An 18,392-nucleotide genomic window follows, 5' to 3' on the forward strand; every position below is an offset into this window, starting at 1 on the left:
GGGAGGTTAAGTGTCTTACTCAAGACCAGACATTTTAGCAAATAGCTAAGTCAAACCCAGAAATCATGTCTTTTGGCTTCAAATCCAGAAATGTATTTTCTAGTACTTTACTTGATAAAGACAGTCTACTTACTCTCTGTATTGTAAATAAGTCTTAAGAGAGAATGTCAACGCATACATGGAAAGGATGGAGAAGATGTTGAGTTTAGAGGTAATATGTACATGTATATCATGATAACTACAGATGTCATCCATTCATTAGAAAAGAAAATAAAAATCAAGATAAATCATTTTGAGGTAATTAGGTTATTTGAATTGTGCACACTCTCTAGCATGTTAACAAAACAACTGAAGTTAAATAACTGTGTAAGTGTAGTTTAAGATCCAATAATGGAATAGCAAACCCGAAATAATTCAAGGGCAATAAAAATTTTTTGTCTGGTTCTTAAAAATAATTTTCTAAATGAGTTTTCTTTCCTTTTCATTTCCTCTTAATATTAGTACTCTGAGGGAAAAAGTCATTTCATATAACTATCTTAATAGTTTAAAAAATTATTATGGGCCAAGTTTGAATTTCTATTACGCAAGGGTATAACATGCACGAAAGCCATTATTGTTTTACATGTAATTTTGCATGTAATGACTATAGCTGATCACAGAGAGGGTGATGGGTTTAGTTACTGGTCTCTCAAGATCTTCCAGATTTCTAATGAAATTAAGATAAAATAAATATGTGAGTAATACCAATGTATGAACATATCAAAGCAGTATACTAAATTTTCCTAATTAACAATAATCAAAAAATAATCATTCATTTTGTTAGTGTTGTATATGGTAAGATACACAAAATATGAATATTTTCCAAGTAAAGTAGAAATATTCTTTAATAATCAATGCCAATTTTACCCATGTTGTAATTTCTGTGGTTTTTTTTGTTATTTTAAGTGAGTGAATTTTTTTTTTTTTTGCTCTGCAACATAGACGTCAATGAAAAATAAATATAAAACTCTAAAAAGTAAAAAAAATATGAAAGTGAAAGCAGTTTTTATTAAAATTAGCTGTACATATTATAAATAAAATTACCTTTTCTCATAGACTGATGATACAGATCAAAATTAGTGTGATAATTTTTAGGATGTTAAGCTTGTATTAAAATACAAATGATGACTCAATTTTATCAATATCATTTTGTGCAAGAGAATGGAATTAATGTGCAAGAGAATGGAATACTTTAATTCTTTTGATTTTTAAACCCAGAGTCTCAAGGTAAAAATGAAATAAAATAAAATGTTTTTCAAACAGAGAGAGGGCAGTCTCTACTACTCTAATACCAACCAGAAAAAAAGAATTTATATAGCAAGATCAAATTTACCTTATATAAGCACTTTACCTAAGAAAGCCAAAGACCTTTTCTTATTTCTTTTTTTAAAAGATTTTATTTATTTATTTGAGAGAGAAAGAGAGATCAAGAGTACAAGCAGGGGGAGAGGCAGAGGGAGAGTGTGGAGAAGACTCCCCGCTGAGCAGGGAGACTGATGCGGGGCTGGATCCCAGGACCCCTGATCATGACCTGAGACACTTAATGGACTGAGCCACATAAGCACCCCTCTCTTATTTCTTGAAACATCTAACCTCCTTTTAAAGATTCAAAACTTGGACGGCTCATTTACATAAGGCATGTGCATACAGACACAGGGTCATATGCCCGATTTGGCTGAGCTCCCTTCCTATAACCTGTGACAAAGGATTTGCGCCTCAATTCCTGACCTGGAGTGCTCCCACATGCCTGCCCTCATGGAAAATGAAGCAGAGCTTGCATGCACGATGTGACCTCACATCTTAAGATAATATTATCTTCATTGTAACTGGTTTTTTTTTCCCATATTGATCAAATTCTTTATGATTAAAAGAAATCTGAGGGACACCTGGGTGGCTTAGTCAGTTAAGCTCCTGCCTTCGGCTTGGGTCATGATCCCGGGGATGAGTCCTGCATTGGGCTCCTTGCTCAGCGGAGAATCTGTTTCTCCCTCTGTATGCTGCTCCCCTTGCTTGGGATCTCTCTCTCTCTCTCAAAAAAGAAAAAAGAAAAAAACAAATAAAACAAACCTGAGAGGTAAAGAAGCTCACTAGTTAGGCAGTAAGGAGTGCAGGCAGAACTACTAAGAGGCTGTCGAGAGACTAGAAGTACTATGGACCCGGACTGCTGAGGTTCAGCTCCTACCCTGAGACTCATGGGAACAACAATATTTTTAGCCTTAACTACCCTATCTGCAAAATAGGAATGATGATCATAATATCCACCCCAAAGAAAGAGCACTATGACGAAACGAGAAATTAATAATTGCAAAACCCTTAGGAATTCCTCTGGCTCAGTGTATTCTAGGCCTGGTGATTTTCTAAATTTGACAGATCATACTGAATCCGGCGAGGATCATTAAGACATTTAATTCCAAGCGTCTATAGCAAATCTGTGAGTCAGTTCTTAGATTAATATCTATCCCTCACAGTGATCGTTTATTCTGAGCATTCACTCCTTCATGCAAGATATTTACTGAGCAACTGCATCATCTGTATGAATAAACAAATGTAGGAAAAAAACATTTTCAACTGGGGTGATGTTCGAGAAGAAAGTATGCCAAAGTTCCATATCTTCGAGTTATCTTCTTCAAGTAATTCGTAATGGTGCCTTTCTTGGTTGAGTTCTTGTTGTACTGGGAGTAGGCATCAGATCAAAGTCTTCAACTGACAACCTCAGTCGTAATTGCTTTTGATAGGTAATTCTTGTTCATTATATTTTGACTTTTGTTCTTAATTCCCTTAAACTTCACAAATACCTAAAGACCTAAAACTTGTTTACCATACAAATAGTGTAAAACTCACTGCAGCCTAATACGCAGTATGTAATATATAAATTACCACTGTGTGAAAAGGAACTGAAAATCATCTTTCTGTAACGTGGCTTCCTGTCATTTATGGATTGGCCAGAGGCTAGCCCATCTTTTATTAATATTGGAAAAATAATCCCCACTATGTACGAAATCAAGGGAAACCCTGTAGGTTTATCTCCTAATCTGTTTACTAAAGCATTAAACAGGTCTGATTTAGAGAGTGTTCTGATGCTTCCCACGTATGGCATAACCCAAGTGTGTTTTCACTCTAATGAGAAAGGGTCCAAGGTGAGCATGCCTTGAGTCTTTCTAATCCTACTGTCCTGTTCTTATCCCCACCACCACAACTCCCCCAGCCCTTCACTTCTACACCAAAACTTATGAGGAAAGACTTCTCTAATTTTTTAAGGTTTTTGCTAATTAAAGCCAGCTTGAGACAAATGAGATTATGAGAGGCAAGCAGCAAACTTTCCTCTTATTAGTCTATTCACATTATCATAACCAAATGCTACCGACTGGGTGGCTCAGAAATACAGACAGCTCACAGTCCTGGAGCTTAGGGAAGTCCAAGATGAAAGTTCTGAAGGATTTGATTCTTGGTGGGGGGATCAGGAGGGTAGAGCTATGTTGTATGATTTTTTTTTTTTTTTAACAAGGCCACTAATCCTATGGGATTAGGACCCATCCTTATGAACTCATGTGACCTTCATTACCTCCCTAAAAGCCCTATCTCCAAATAAAATTGCACTGGAGGTTAAGACTTCAACATATAAATTTGGGAGCATGCAATTCAATCCACGGTGCTCTCAAACACTATTGTAACCTTGTGAACAAAAAAGGAAGCGGCCTCTGTTTTGAACCATCGGACCATGATGGTGCAGAGAGCTGGAGGTACCAATCACAATAGCTTTCTTTTTCTTTAAGATTTTTTATTTACTTGACAGAGAGTGAGAGTGAGACAGAGAGAGCGCGTACAAGCAGGGGGGAGCAGCAGAGGCAGAGGGAGAAGCAGGCTCCCCACCTAGCAAGGCTGCATCCCAGGATCCTGGGATTATGACCTGAGCCTAAGGCAGATGCTTAACAACTAAGCCATCCAGGCGCCTCCCACAATACCTTTTTTAGAAACCTGTGTGAAGAAAACATGGGGCAAACAGAAATGTGCATGAACACAAAGCAGCAATACAAATGCTGCATGCCCTCTGATGATCGGATTTCTACTCCTAAATGCACTGAGATGTGCTTCTCCAGAGCAATGAAGAAATGCACAGAAATGGTTAGAAAAGACTGAGGAGTCCATCTGAGGACAGGACTTCTGGAAACCCAAACAAATACATGAAAACACATCTTCTCTATACCCCAATTCTTTGAACAATTAAACTTTACAATCTCTTAGCTCCCACGCCTGCTATTTCCCAGTTTCACGGTCAAGCAACAATTTTTCGTCCTGCAGCATCAAAGCCTTCATGCCTAGTTGCTGTCTGCTTAGTCCTGCAGAAAGAACGCAGACAGGACCACCATCTCCTCTTACGGAGCTGTTCTTGAGTTAAAAACATAATCAAAGTTCTTCTTGAGAAGCGCTTTGATTTTCTTAACTGTTTCTGCTTTTTGTTCCGTTATTCACCTTTGTGATTACCCTCTAAATCCTTTTCAAATTCTCCATGCTCCTCCTGAGTAATGGAACCAATGTACTCATTAGGGTCTCATCAGTATTGAGCATAACAGCAGGATTAGCTCGCTATTTTTGAAAAGAGCCGGCGACACTGCCAAACAGGGAGGCATGAGAGTTCTTAGCTCACCTAAACTGCTAGTTCTTATTCTGTCTCTTTTTGTCTTATTTTGTCTTTCAAAATTATAACCAACCGCAGGCCTTTGTTTGGAATTATTATTAATTACTTTGAGGTATTTTGAAAATCACCTTTAACTAGAGTTTAAATTCCACAGTGTTGATTCTGCAACCTTAATTCTCTTAAACTCCATACTGCCCCCTATTGAGTCACTTGGCCTGAGCATATGCAGAATGTTCTGGACGACAAACAGCACCATGAACAAAGCAGGTTTCTTCAAAAGACAGATGCCCCATTGTTTTTTCCTTGCCTGACTGATTCCAGTCTCTGAACACTTATCTCAAAGATGTATTTGTTTTGCTCAAGATGCCTAAGAGAGAGACCACCTTTCAGACTCAAGAGGAAGAACCTGGAACAGATTCCAGGAAACAAGCCTAGGGGGAACGGACATAAGATACTGATGACATCTGAATTTGTTAATTCACTTTGAGATACTTTCATCGCCTAAGGTCTCTTGCTTCAGGATCCCTGTCAAAACCTTGAAATAAGTACACTTTGATTTTATTATTTCACAACTGATCTTTCTAGACACTTGGTCTTGGGGGAAAATCCTTAGATGATGCGCCTTGGGGAGCTGTAAACCCTGAGTCTAAAAGTGGACATTCTATTTCACAACAAAATATGGAGAGAACCATGCAATCCACTAGTCCTATGCACACCCAAATTAGGAGATGTCAGCACGACTGAACAGAAAAGGCAAATACAACATAAAACATTTAGGGACCATTTAAAATTATGATTGACTATTTTCTCCCTAGGAAAATACATAAAGCTTAAAATGGATGAATTACTATATGATGAGATCCCCAGGTGGACATGAGGGATACAGCGTAATGTCCCTCTGATCTATCTTCAGATAATTGCTTAGCAGTTATTCCCTCCAGCTGACATTTTATTTAAATTAAACCTAATACATGGACTATATTATCTATGTCTCTTGGCTAAAGGATGAAAAGCTTGTAGCCTCTGACCTTTAAAGTATTTTCTTTTTCTCCTTTTTTTTTTTTTTTTGGTAGGAGTCAGGAAACTTTTCTAAAAACATGTTGAGGAAGGTAAAATTCTTTGAGCGAGTGCAAGACATATTCCCCACATTTAAGAAAAATTACTCTTTGAAAGTTTTTCATCACATTTACCAGTGTGTCTCTTTACAAGCCCGATGAGCTCTTCCTACAGGTTTCAAATGAAATCCCACTGCTTCCTGAAGGTCTTGAGTCGGCACTTCAAGACCCTCCCTGCCCAGCTCCGGATCTGCCACCCTGAATGACTCCTTACCCGATCGGGACTATCTCACGGCTTCTCCGACCCCTTAGTGGCTTCCTCTAGACGAGCAGCAAGGCCTCAGTCCTTAACAACTCCCACCCTAGCCGGTCAAATTTTCCCGAGTGATGCTGGTTCTTGAGCTCCTTCAGTCTCCTGTAGAGACCACTCACGAAGCAAAGGTTTCTGCTTTCTGCAAGTCCTAGCTAGTGTCCAAACAATGTAATTAATTCAACATTGGATACTTTATAGTTTCTCATCAACTCTTCGGATTGCTTTCTCTTGGATTACTCTGTGTGTGTGTATGCCTAGGTATTTTTTTTACAAGGAGATGAATTAGAGATAATTCATGGATTACATATATAATACGTGTGTGTGTGTAACTGTATGTGTGTGTGTGTGTGTGTGTGCGTGTTTAGGTATTTTGCTACAAGCAGATGAATTAGAGATAAGTATATACTTAAAAATCACCAGTCACTACATGTCACACAAACATTATGAATTTTTAAGAATACTAACACAAACAACCATATGCAACTCTTTTAAATGGAGATCCTTTCCCAAAGCAGAGAGAAAATAATTTATTGTGAATTTCCATATAAGGGGTAATTTTTTGAGAAAAACAGTCCTATTTTTAAGTAACCTTTTTTTCTTAAGATGAGAAAGTACTTTTGCATGAAATGTGCTCAATTTATGTTAATACAGCCCCTTCTTTTGGTGATTATTTTGCCTCGCTGGGATCAACTTAGGAATTTCAAGTATTATATGTCCAAAAACTGGCGCTCACATTAAGTTGGAGAGACCAGTTGGAATGCGAATCCATGGCATTCTGGATGTTAGGGCAAAAAGGAAAAGAGAACCAAAGAAAAAGAGAACTCCACCCACCAGCACCTTCTCTCCCTCTGAGGGTGAGCTGACCCCTTGAATATGTTCCACAACCATGCTTAGCGGCATCAACATCCCTAGGGCTCTTGTCTCTGTCATGTTACATACTTTTGTTTCCAGGCCTTGAATTGACACATAACAATAGAAAAGAACCTCAAATCCTCTCCAACCAGACCACTCCCTGAGGCCCCTCCCAATTATTCCACCAGGAATTCATCTAAGTACCTCATATTTTTCACATTCAAACCCTAACTCAAGACCCCCCCCCCCAACAAACTTGGCCCTCCTACCCCATATCCTACTCTATGAATGACGCTGAAACAGATCCTTGTGTACTTATAACCATTCTCCCTGTTCTTGTAATAATAAGCCCCCCAGACTCTTAGCTGGTCTCACAGAGACCTTCCCTAAGAAAGAGACATATTCTGGTCGACACCTCACATCCCCGTAAATTATCGACGGATGTCACCCCTTCCCCTGTCTATTCTTCACAGAAAAGTCGTAATGATCCTTCTATAAAATCCTTAGATTATGTCCTCCAAAGGCTTCCCAGGTCATTTTGTCTAGAATTCAAGGTCCTACAGTAGTCTACTTGGCCTTGCATGATCTGCTCCTTGTCCACCAATTTCTGATTTGATTCCATTTTCTCATGGTTTTCCTACTCTCCAGCTCAGGCTCCTGACTCCTCCCTGCCGCTCTGCAACACTTTCAGCACGCTCCTACCTCAGGACCTTTGCTGATGCTGGTTCCGTGCCCCTCTTCTGGTCTCTCTTCCAATGTGACATTACTAAAAAGGACTTTTTGAACAATCTCTTTAAAAGAACGCTGCACCACACCCCTTTCCCACCAAGATTCTCTGTTGCTCTGTTGCCCTTACTAAGACTGATCTCCCTGACCCTCAACATTTGATGTGTATCTCTGTACGTTCTCTCTCCTACTGTGACATGACATCCAAAAAGGCACAGCTTTTTGTTTTATTCTCTATCACAGCCTCAGTGCCTATGGATGTCTGACACAAAGAATGTAGCCAGTAAATGTCCCAGTTTTAAGATCCCTCCAAAAGAGGAAACATACGTTCTAGGAAGACATAGTGCAACTTACAGGACATTGCAAATACATAATAATTTTACATTTTGGGACCGATTTTACGCTTTGCAACCCACAGCATTATCAAAAATCTAATTTATAAGCCCCGCTATTTTACAATTCTTTTCACTCCAATTAAAAAAAAATTCTAATCAGAGAAATTTACATTTTTATTCATGTTCTTAACACTTTTTTATGCAAATGTTTATTTAGCCCATGCCTGGTTGTAAATCCTTCTCTGCACAGAGGAAATGTTGGAAGCTAAGGCAACAATTGGTCCTATTAGTATTTTATTACTCATCATTCCTCCTGCATGTTAAATGTGTGACGCTTCAACTAGAATCCTCTCCCCCTCAAAAATTAACTGAGAAAAATCTCATTCTGTTTTTTTCAAGAAAACAAATTAGTAACATTCAAGCAGATCACATTTTTACGCAATTGTTATTAAAAACTCCTGTGGAGAGAATTAAAGAGGTTTACTCTACTTTAAAACAAACCAGGACTAATACCTGTCTATATCTGTTTATCTTTTCTCTTTTTAATATGAATATATCTTCCAGAATATCTTTTAATTATTATTATCTTCAACCTTTGGTTTTTGAGTTAATTCCCCTCCCCTTTTTTTAAGATTTTATTTTCCAAGTAATCTTTACACCCAACCTGGGGCTGGAACTCACAACCAAGATCAAGATTTGCAGGGCCCTCCAAATGAGTTAATCAGGAGTTCCCAATCTGTAACAACACTGTGTGTTGTTACATGACAAACGCAATTTGGTTTCAAAGTGAAGTTTCAGAACTTTCAGTGAGAAAAATAACTTCATGTATCAAGGGCTTCTAGAATTGTGCAGACATCATATCCATTTGGACCATCTACTTGGATACATCAGAAGCTCTTCAGCTGTTCGCTAGTACAACTCTTTCTTTACCAGACCAGTATTTATAGCCACTCTGTAGTGTTTTACCTTTTCAGGTTTGTCCACATGACTCTAGCAAAGTTTCAAAAAGGTAAGGCACTTCCGATAGGAGTTTTTAGACCAGAACATCTCAACATGGCAGGGAAAAAATTAAAGACGAAAATATTGGCGAAGAAGAAGGAAGGAACCAGCCATGGCTTTAATAATGTCAGGATGAGCTGCTAACAAAATACGAGCTTTCCTGGCCCTTTGACTTTGTCCAAATCCTTTAAAAATCATGCCCATCTCTCTGCTTCCAGCAGAGCATATCAGATACAGTCTCTGATCTGATGAATTACCATTTTCATTGCTCATTATTTCATTTGTGTAGTTCACTGGCCAAGTCACTTCCTAGCTTGTGTCTAAAAGTAAAATGTATTGGAATTATTCATTCCACAAATTCCACAAATATTTACTAACATCTAATGTGGAGTCCAAACATGGAGGGTACTGGAAGACTGTATGTTTTGTTCTAAAATACTCACTCTCAAGAGTCAGCATGAAGTGCTAGGGGAATGAAATGAATAAGAAAAAGTCAGATGTTCTAGTAAATATCTGTGACAAAAGTGTATTTTTGGAGCCACTTGATATATTAAAACAAAATAAGACAAACATTGATAATGAACTTGGTATTATCAAGCACCATAGTGTGTCTGACCTATAACAAACACAGGATATATTTATCTTTCATATTCAATTTTTAAAGTTAATCTGGACCAACTGTAGGTCAGTTTTAGGGAAACTCTGATTAAAGAGACATCAAGGCAAATGAAAAAAAGTCATAGAAAATACAAAGTGAAGTATGCTTAACCCAAGGTTCATTTCAGGTACTATTAATTTCTCTCTCAATAGCTGTTTCATGTGGTGGCAATATGGTAGATTTTATAGAGATTTTAATCTTCCTCTGTCCAGAACCCAGAGACTCAGGGATATAAGGAATTCAAAAAAAAAATGGCTTTATATTATTTGAAAAGCTTTGCCTGCACTAATGTAAAACTCTAAAACATAAGGGGCATCGCTGCCTGAATCCTTTCAAATAAATTCCTAAAACAGCATGAAAAGAATCTGTGGCCTTATTAAAGCTCTATTCGCCAGAGAGAATTCTACACCAGACCAATCCACCTTGAGGACAAAAGGAAATGCTGGGGCATCTCCTAAGCACTGTCCTGTCCTGGGTCTCTAAGGACACTCAGTGTCTGTGTGTTTGTCTCTCTCTGTGTATTTTGTCCTCCTTCTCCCCCCGCCACCAAACAGACCTTTAGAAGAAAGATAGTACTGCGCAGGCATGCTATTTGGTTAAATTAGTTCCCCAAACGCACTTTAGCTGCATGGATGAAAATAATTTAGGGTAAAGAAGGTAGCTACATTGATAACCTCACCACTGGTCTCCATTACCTGAATGTCAAGTGCACATTTTTATTATGTTCTTAACGCACACAGCTTCTTGAGCTTTTTAATAATGTAAATGGTGAAATGCCCAAGGTTCTATGTGGAAGACAAAAGCATGAAATAAAAGTTGATTACGCCGTGTACAAGGGGCGCTGAAACGGATCCAAGTTTCCGCTCTGCAGTAAAGCACCTTACATTTATTGGTTTCTTTTAAAATTCTGATTAAAATAGAATCGCTATCCTTCAAAGGGTGTCCTTTTTGATGAAAGTATTTTGATGACAACTTATCTCTGTCCCTTCCAATGGGAAGGGCAACATCTACAGGGATGGGCAACATCTAAAGGGAAGATTTCAGTGGCTGAAAGAGTGGTTTATAAAGTCACTGGACAGTCACCATGAGGAAAAAAGATCTCCGGTGCAGCTCAGATAAATACTGGATTTATCTTATTTGTCAGTGAAAACAAAGGCCTGTATATCTGAGCCACGGATGAAATGATCCCAGCTATAGCCATCACCTCCCCACCTAACAAACACATGCCCCAAATCCTGTTATTCTGCCTAAAATTTACCATGATGGAGGGACATCTGATAAACTACGGTGGCTGTGCCATAAAATTAATCTTATAATAGTGTCACTGACAAATTACGAAATCTTTGCTCCTGATGGTAACAAGAGACCAGGAATGCATTAAGTGGCAATTGGTGGGAGATGTCAGCAACATTTTTAGCCTCTGAGTCACTGCCTGGAGGGGCAGGCAAGCAGAAGATTAGGCCAAGGACCAATGCACGGATGGAGGAAAATTGCCTCGGTATCTTCAGCTACACCTTCTAGGCACTTTGTTCCATTTGCTCCTAAAATTCACTGCCTCAGTGCCTTGGTCTTTCAACAAAGCCTGAACTTGGTCTTCATCCCACCGAAGCATAAATGATCATTAGCAGTTTCCTTCATTACTGTTATTATTGCTGAAGAGGTGTAAGCAGAACTGACCAGACACTTTCCTATTTATAAACAATCACACTGGCTCTTGGGTGGAGAACGGATTGAATGGGGATCAGAACAGAGCGAGAAGGCGATTTTGGGACCATTGCTGCACACCGATAAGACAAGGAAGTGATGGATGCCACGTGTACCCGGGGAGAGCGGGGGTATGTGAAAACTAATATAGAGACGAATGAAGATTTCGGAGCAGTGGTTTGAAACCCCAGCTGCACCTGTAAATCATTTGAAGAGCTTTTTAAAAATTCCAAAGCTCCAGCTCCACTCTGAGATTTGGACTTAATTTTCTGGGTACAACCAGGGCACCTGCATCTTCTCACCCTGAGGGCTGAGAACCACCGAGTCCGGGCTAAACTTGAACAACTTGATGGGGTAGATGTGGAGAGGTTAAGTAGAGGGAATATTCTCTTCTATGGCAACCAGATTTCTTAAATGAGTAAGTGGTTTAGTGGCAGTGCCAGTGACAGAGAAAGAGAAGACTGGGGACCCAGATTTTTATGTGAACTCTCCTGGTTTTTTGACTTGGTAATTTTGAAAAACATATACATGTCCATTTTGTGTAGGTCACAAAACCCAGTAAAAAGAAACAAACTGAGAAGGATCTGACATGTAGGTGACCAGTTGCAAATCCTATTTAAATCAGGGAGTTAAACTCTAATTATGGATTTCAGACGTTCACAGAATAATAGGAGTGAAATTCTCTGGAGACTCTTGGAAACACAATAATTAATTACCTGATCCTTCATTATGAATAAAGGTGACCTGGTGTACTTGATACACCGTAATCCTCCCTCCCTCCCTCCCTTCCAAGTCGAGTTATAACACTCTTCGTAAAGCAACATAAAAAATTTTTTGCAAGCTAGTGGGTTAAGTAGTAAAGCTACGTCCTCATATCTGATTAACTCTCAAGTCTGTGCTTCTCCTCAAATGTGGTTTCCAGCACTATTTGGGGTGGGGGGCAGGGGAGTTGTTATAGAGTTTTAATTTTGAAAATATAATTTATATAGATAGGATTTTAAAAAAATTTATGCCAGTATCTCAACAAAGCCTACCATATTCCTAATAATATTTTAAAAGTTGAATACCAGAACGCAATGAATCTTGAAATCAAGGATCCTTTAGTGGTAACACCACACACACACACACGCACACGCAGTAGTTATCCAAGTAGTCTGAATCGGATCACATCAAGAGTTACAGGGTTCATATCTTGTAAGAATCGAATTTTAGAACATTTCCTTCAGGAGAATTCATTATATAATGAAATTGTCAAATACTCTATACTTTGTTTCTTAAATCATATTTATATTGTGATACACCAAGGGAGTAATTGTCACAAACCTCAGAGATGAAGGGATCACTTATTAATTCACACATGTAGTTATTTAGTTCATAATTTAGCATTCAGTATTGTCTAGCCTGGACTAATTTTTAGAAAAAAAAAAAAAAAGACGTTTATACCTTTCTGTTGGACTCTTGAACTATAGATATTATAATCATAAACCCACCAGAGGATCTGTCATATCTCAAATACGTGATTTCCATGAAATTGTAGATAAATCTTATTATTTTCGGAATCCTATGAGCATAGAATTTCCCCTCTTTCCTGGAATGAGAGTATGCTTTCTGTGTATCACATAAGAAAGAAAATAAAGGGGTCTTTAGGAGGATGGAAAGTCATGCTATAAACATATGTTTCTACGCGGAAAAGACAAAGGTCATCTCGGACCCCAAAATTTTACTCCTCAGGACATACTGCAGTCTCAGAGAAGAACCAGAATGACAGGGACGGCTCCTGCTGCGTCACAAATAGGATTCGAAACAACAGGGAGGCATATGCGGAAAGTTTACATACCTATTCCAGGTAGGATCCTCAAAGCAATCCAATCGATTAAGAACTCTGCTGAGCGCTGAATTTCTCTTGCAGGAAGAAAACAGGGGCCATGTCCCCACGAAAGCTGAAGATCAAACAAATCAAGAAGGGGAAAATTAATCTAAATCAAAACAAAACATGAAGGAGGTTTACTTGTGAGAGAGCATTTTGTTTATTTTTTCCCCGTGTTATCGAGATATAACACAACGTACATCACAACATACGTTGTGAAATGATTACTGCTCTGAGTTTAGTTAGCAGCCATCATCTCATACAGATATCTTAAAAACAAAGCAAAAAAGAAAAGAAAAATAATTTCTTTCTCCTGGTGATGAGAACTCTCAGGACGTCTGTGCCTTTGATCACCCTTCCTCTAGTCCTTCAGAGATGGCATTTTAATGAAACGATAAATTCTATAAATAGAGATGTACGCCAGCATTTTCCGGATATTCATCAAGAAACCCTTTTCTTCTATAATACCTGTTGGCATCCTGCTGAATGAGTGAGTCACATCAGCTATTGGGGGAACGATGAGTTTGTGGAACCCACGTGTCCACACAAATACCACATCTGGTGGTCTCTGTCCTAGGGTCTCATGCCCTCAGTCTGAAATTTCCAATAATTGGGAGTACCTTATGTGCCTTCCCCCTTAATATGGATACGTAATGCATATATATATTTGTATTAAAAAGCTAAGTATTGAAATTCCTTCCTAAGTTTTATAGCAAATGAGTAAAGAATCACTCACCTAATTAATACAATTTATTTCATGGCAACAAGTACGTGACACTCACGCATCATTTTGATCAGCCTTTACCGAGTGAATAAGATGAACCAGGTATTGGGTTGGAAACTGAGTAAGACTTGGTACTGCCTTCAAAAAGCCTGAGCCCAGTCAAATGGAAGAGAGGTCACATTAGATGAAGATCTTCTGATTACTTGCCCGACCATGGTACAGAGAGGGTACAGAGGGTCTTTAAGCTGAGTCTTGAAAGTTGAGTGGGAAAGTGGCAGACGGACAAAGGGACTTGGGGGCGGAAGGGAGGAGAAGGATATTCAAGCAGCCTGTTCAAATGCAGGAAGCTGTGAGGGAGAATGGCATGTTCCGAAAGCCGCCTTAATGGGTGTACAATAGCGAGGAAAATAGAACATACACAAACAAATGGCAGAACATCTTTTTATGGATTTCAATTACTATAAATCAGCCTGATAGGACTAACAAAGATACCTACCCCAGTAAGTGTAGAGAATGTGACCCCTGTTCCAAAATCCCGTCTCGTTCTGGCTTCACAACCACTCTGTAAGGCAGGACAGTGGGACCCATGGTAGAGGGGAGATCGTGGTTGAGGGGTTTGCCCAAAGCACAAAGTCAGTCAAGTAGACTGAGGCTGAAGGTGTGGGCCAGTCCTCCGCTGGCTGCAAGGAGAGGCTCCCCAAGCCAAGATTCGTCAGCAAGTGCGTGTGGTATGATGAACATCGTACTTTCATTCCAGTCACCGTCCTGTTTCATGTCAGGAGCTTTCTCGCTGCGTGTGGCAGAGGGGCTCCAGGCACAAGGACACAGTGTCTAGTATCACCCTTTCTGTTTCCAGCCTCACGAATGCAAGTGTGGGTAGAAACACCAGATTGTGCTTCTAAGTGCACACTTCTTCACCTGTGAGTTGGGATGTGTTCGAGGCTGCGTGTCTCTGTACGGCCCATGGCAGGCAACGTGGCTCCCGTGGGCTGCCCAGCCACAGTGGAAACGCTGGTCCTTCTGCCTAAACCCTGCTGGGATCCCTGAATTCCCTCTGTGGACTTCATTGTTATCGGAGCCTCCCTCAGGCTTGGTGGGATTTTGCAGTGGAAATCATCAAGACTCAAATAACTTTGCTGCCGCCCTGGGAGGATGAAGGGCTTTGACGTCGGTAAGAAGCTGGAATTGTTGCATCCACTCAGATAGGAAAAGAGGCCAGCGCTCACTTGGGACAAAAACGGGGCGAGGGGGCACGGAGATGGGGGGAAAGCGGGTTTAGCAATGGCAAAGTGAAGACACCTTGTGTGTGACACACAAAGTAAATGCTTACATAAGAAATAAAAAATCAAAAGGAGCCCGTAGCGTTTTCCAGAGGATGAGAAAGACGTACGGCTACCGAGGCTGGAAGAGACACCGGACGACGATTCCCCTCCTTCTCCCGCCTCCTGCTTTTCTCTTTAATAAAATCCCGAAGTGAAACTGCTTAAAATATGACTTACCCGGTTCGACTTCTCATCAGGAAGGTGAGAGACTGCAACATTTTCTGGTAGCCCCCCAAACTGCCTTGCCCTCATGGAAGAGGATAGCAACTTATATTTTCAGTGCTTTTCCGATTGAGAAATTACATGCTTGTTAACGGGCTTTCTCATACCTGATAATGTATTAGGAATTATTTTTGCTTTCAAGAAGAATACCTTCCTGGAAAGACAGCTCCTACTACAAAGACCCTCAAGGTGGATACCAATTCCAGGCCACCACTGAGCAGTAATGCCTGGAAAATGGACACTGGAGGTATGTCAGACACTACCCAAATGATGGCATCATCCAGAATGCAGCTTCTAGCAATTGTCTTGCCTTTCGACTGCTTGACCTACTGTGCTTTTTACCACAGAAGGAAGCTTATTCTTGGGTAGGATGTAACAGATACAGGATTATGATAAAGTGTTTCCCAAAACCAAAAGAAAGTGGCAAAAAGTCAAAGTATCTTTGAGAAACCTAATGGAGGAAACCTGGAGAGAAGACATTTAATAGAGAAATTGGACTATCCACAGAATCCTAGAATGAGTAATCTATGGAAAGACATCTGTGTCAAGTGTATTCCCCATTAGTTTGTGTGAACACTTAGTTAACTCATGGGGTCCAACAGATCTGAGCTCAACGCTATGCAATAGAACTCAGCACTCCCTGGCAAGACAGAGATCAGTTCCCTAGAAAACGCTGACAATGAGCCCGCATGTAGACTCTGGAATGACAAAGCAGCTTCTATGAAACTCTGTACCAAGAGAATTTGAATGGATAATCCGCACAAGAAGAAGTCGGGGCAGGAGAATTGGTAGAGGAGATGAGGGAGGCAGAGAGCAAGGGAAGAAGTAGTAATCACTCCCTGTGTGCTGCTAACACATGAGACATCTCTTAATTCATCAAATCATTTCAATAACTTTATGAAGTGGGTCTCACTGTCATTAGTTCTTCATAAATGAAGAAACTGTTTTTTTTTTTTTTTTTGAGAGGCTGATTGACAACAAGAAGGGGCCTAAGTTGGAATTTGAACCTGTGTTTTTCTGATATTTAAGTGATTTCCTTGATTAAGCCTCACTAATAGGAAGGCTTATGTAAAGCCATACATAAACTTTAAAAATCTAAATATCAATGAAAGAAATACAAATTTAAAAAATGACACAGAATATGTTAACTAAAATTATAAATCATAAAATATGAATGTAGATGAGATTCTTGGGAAAACAAATGATAAACTCGTATATTTCTGGTGGTACTATAGATGTGTACAGCCCATTGAATCCCCAATCTCATTTATACCTATATTAAGAGTCCCTAAATATATTTATATCCTTGGATTTAGTAATCTTACAAATTATCCAAAGTAACAATTCAAAATTAGAAAATGGCATACTTAGGAAAATGTTCACTGCAGCCTTATTCATTATAGTGAATAATGGAAACAATTTGTATATCCAATAGGGGAGAATCTAAAAAAATGTTGCTATATTAACTCCACAGTACATTAAGTAACCATTAAAGTAACAAATAAGTGGCAATATGGAGAATGATAAAGAACACTGTATATAAAATTGTATGTTCTGATTATAAGTAGGAACAAAATATATATGTGAGTAAATACTAGCTAGTGACCACAAAAAAGATAATAGTCATGCTAGGCTAGAGTAGCTATGAACACATTTAAGAAATCTTAATCCCCTTCTCACCGTATAACTTAAAATTGTACTCATTTAAAGTATCCATTGAATTAAAATACAGACCCACAAACACAATATCATCAGAGTATGTGTTCATGTGGTTAAATGGTTTCCAGCATCTACAATATTATTTTGTTACATCATTGACCACTTGATAGTGGAGGAAGAGGGAAGGAGATACACTTTGCATGATGCCAGGATAAAATACACCTATTTTAACATAACGATGAAAATCAATTGTTTTTATATTATGGCAGTCCATGGAAAACTAGATAAGATTACGATTTGTTGACATAAGTGTCAGTGTATATGATTTTTAAAAATTTTTTAATTTTTTTATAAACTGTATATGATTTTAAATGGCTCTATGACCAACAGTCTTTTCCATTATATATTATAAGCTTTCACCTTCTCACATTCCCTCCATCCCATTTTCTTTTTATTTTTAAAAGATTGATTTATTGTGTGAGAGACAGAGAGAGAGAGTGAGAGAGCACAAACAGGAGAAGTGGCAGGCAGAGGGAGAAGCAGGCTCCCTGCTGGGCAGGGAGCCCGATGCAGGGCTCGATCCCAGGACCTTGGTATCATGATGTGAGCCGAAGGCAAATACTTAACCAACTGAGCCACCCAGGACCACCCCCCTCGCCATTCCCTAGGAAAAAAAGCTCAAGAAAGTAGCTCAGCTATGGAATTCTTCCACTCCTTCATTTTCTGCTCTATGATGTCACCCATGTCCCCAGCAAGGTCTCCTCCATCTCTGGGAAGTCATTTTGTCTTTGCCCAGGCAAGAAGCAGCATTTGAAGAAACAGAAACAAGTCCCTGGGCACTTGCTTCAGCCTCATGTAAGACTAAAGGTGAGCAAGCAAGCGTGCATCATCTGTCTCATACGGTATCATGTTCATCTCTGTCCACTCTTGGTCTCATTCTTGGTTTTAGGCAGTAAACCTTAGCATTTGCTGCTCCCTTGTCTTCTAGAAGTGAGATGAAAATAGAGAAGCTTCTTGGAACACAAAGGTGCTTCCTAGTTTATAAATGTTACAAATCATTAGAAATTCACAAACCGTGTCCCTGCCCTTCCCCCCACATTATACTTATACATTTGTACATAAAAAGAAACACAAATTAAGTGGAATTCAGGTACTGTTCTGTTTCTTTTGGACAAGTTAGCATCTCTGTTTATCTTCTCTTTCATTCTAAAATGTGTGTGTGTGTGTGTGTGAGAGAGAGAGAGAGAGAGATGCATAGTGGAAAGAGGTGTGCCTTTAATA

General features: G+C 39.3%; 1 protein-coding gene across 1 annotated transcript in view; it reads right to left on the reverse strand.

Moving 5' to 3' along the window:
* The window catches only part of CHRM3 (cholinergic receptor muscarinic 3), a gene marked incomplete at its 3' end in the record, with an annotated part of 222,396 nt that extends 209,216 nt beyond the window's left edge, over positions 1 to 13,180 (reverse strand). Inside the window, exon 1 of the mRNA XM_080823388.1 lies at positions 13,155 to 13,180. The remainder of the gene's footprint in view (positions 1 to 13,154) is intronic.
* Between the last annotated feature and the right edge of the window lie 5,212 nt (positions 13,181 to 18,392).

This window comes from Martes martes (genome assembly GCF_963455335.1).
Source record: "Martes martes genome assembly, chromosome: 14".
NCBI classification, from domain to species: Eukaryota; Metazoa; Chordata; class Mammalia; order Carnivora; family Mustelidae; genus Martes; species Martes martes.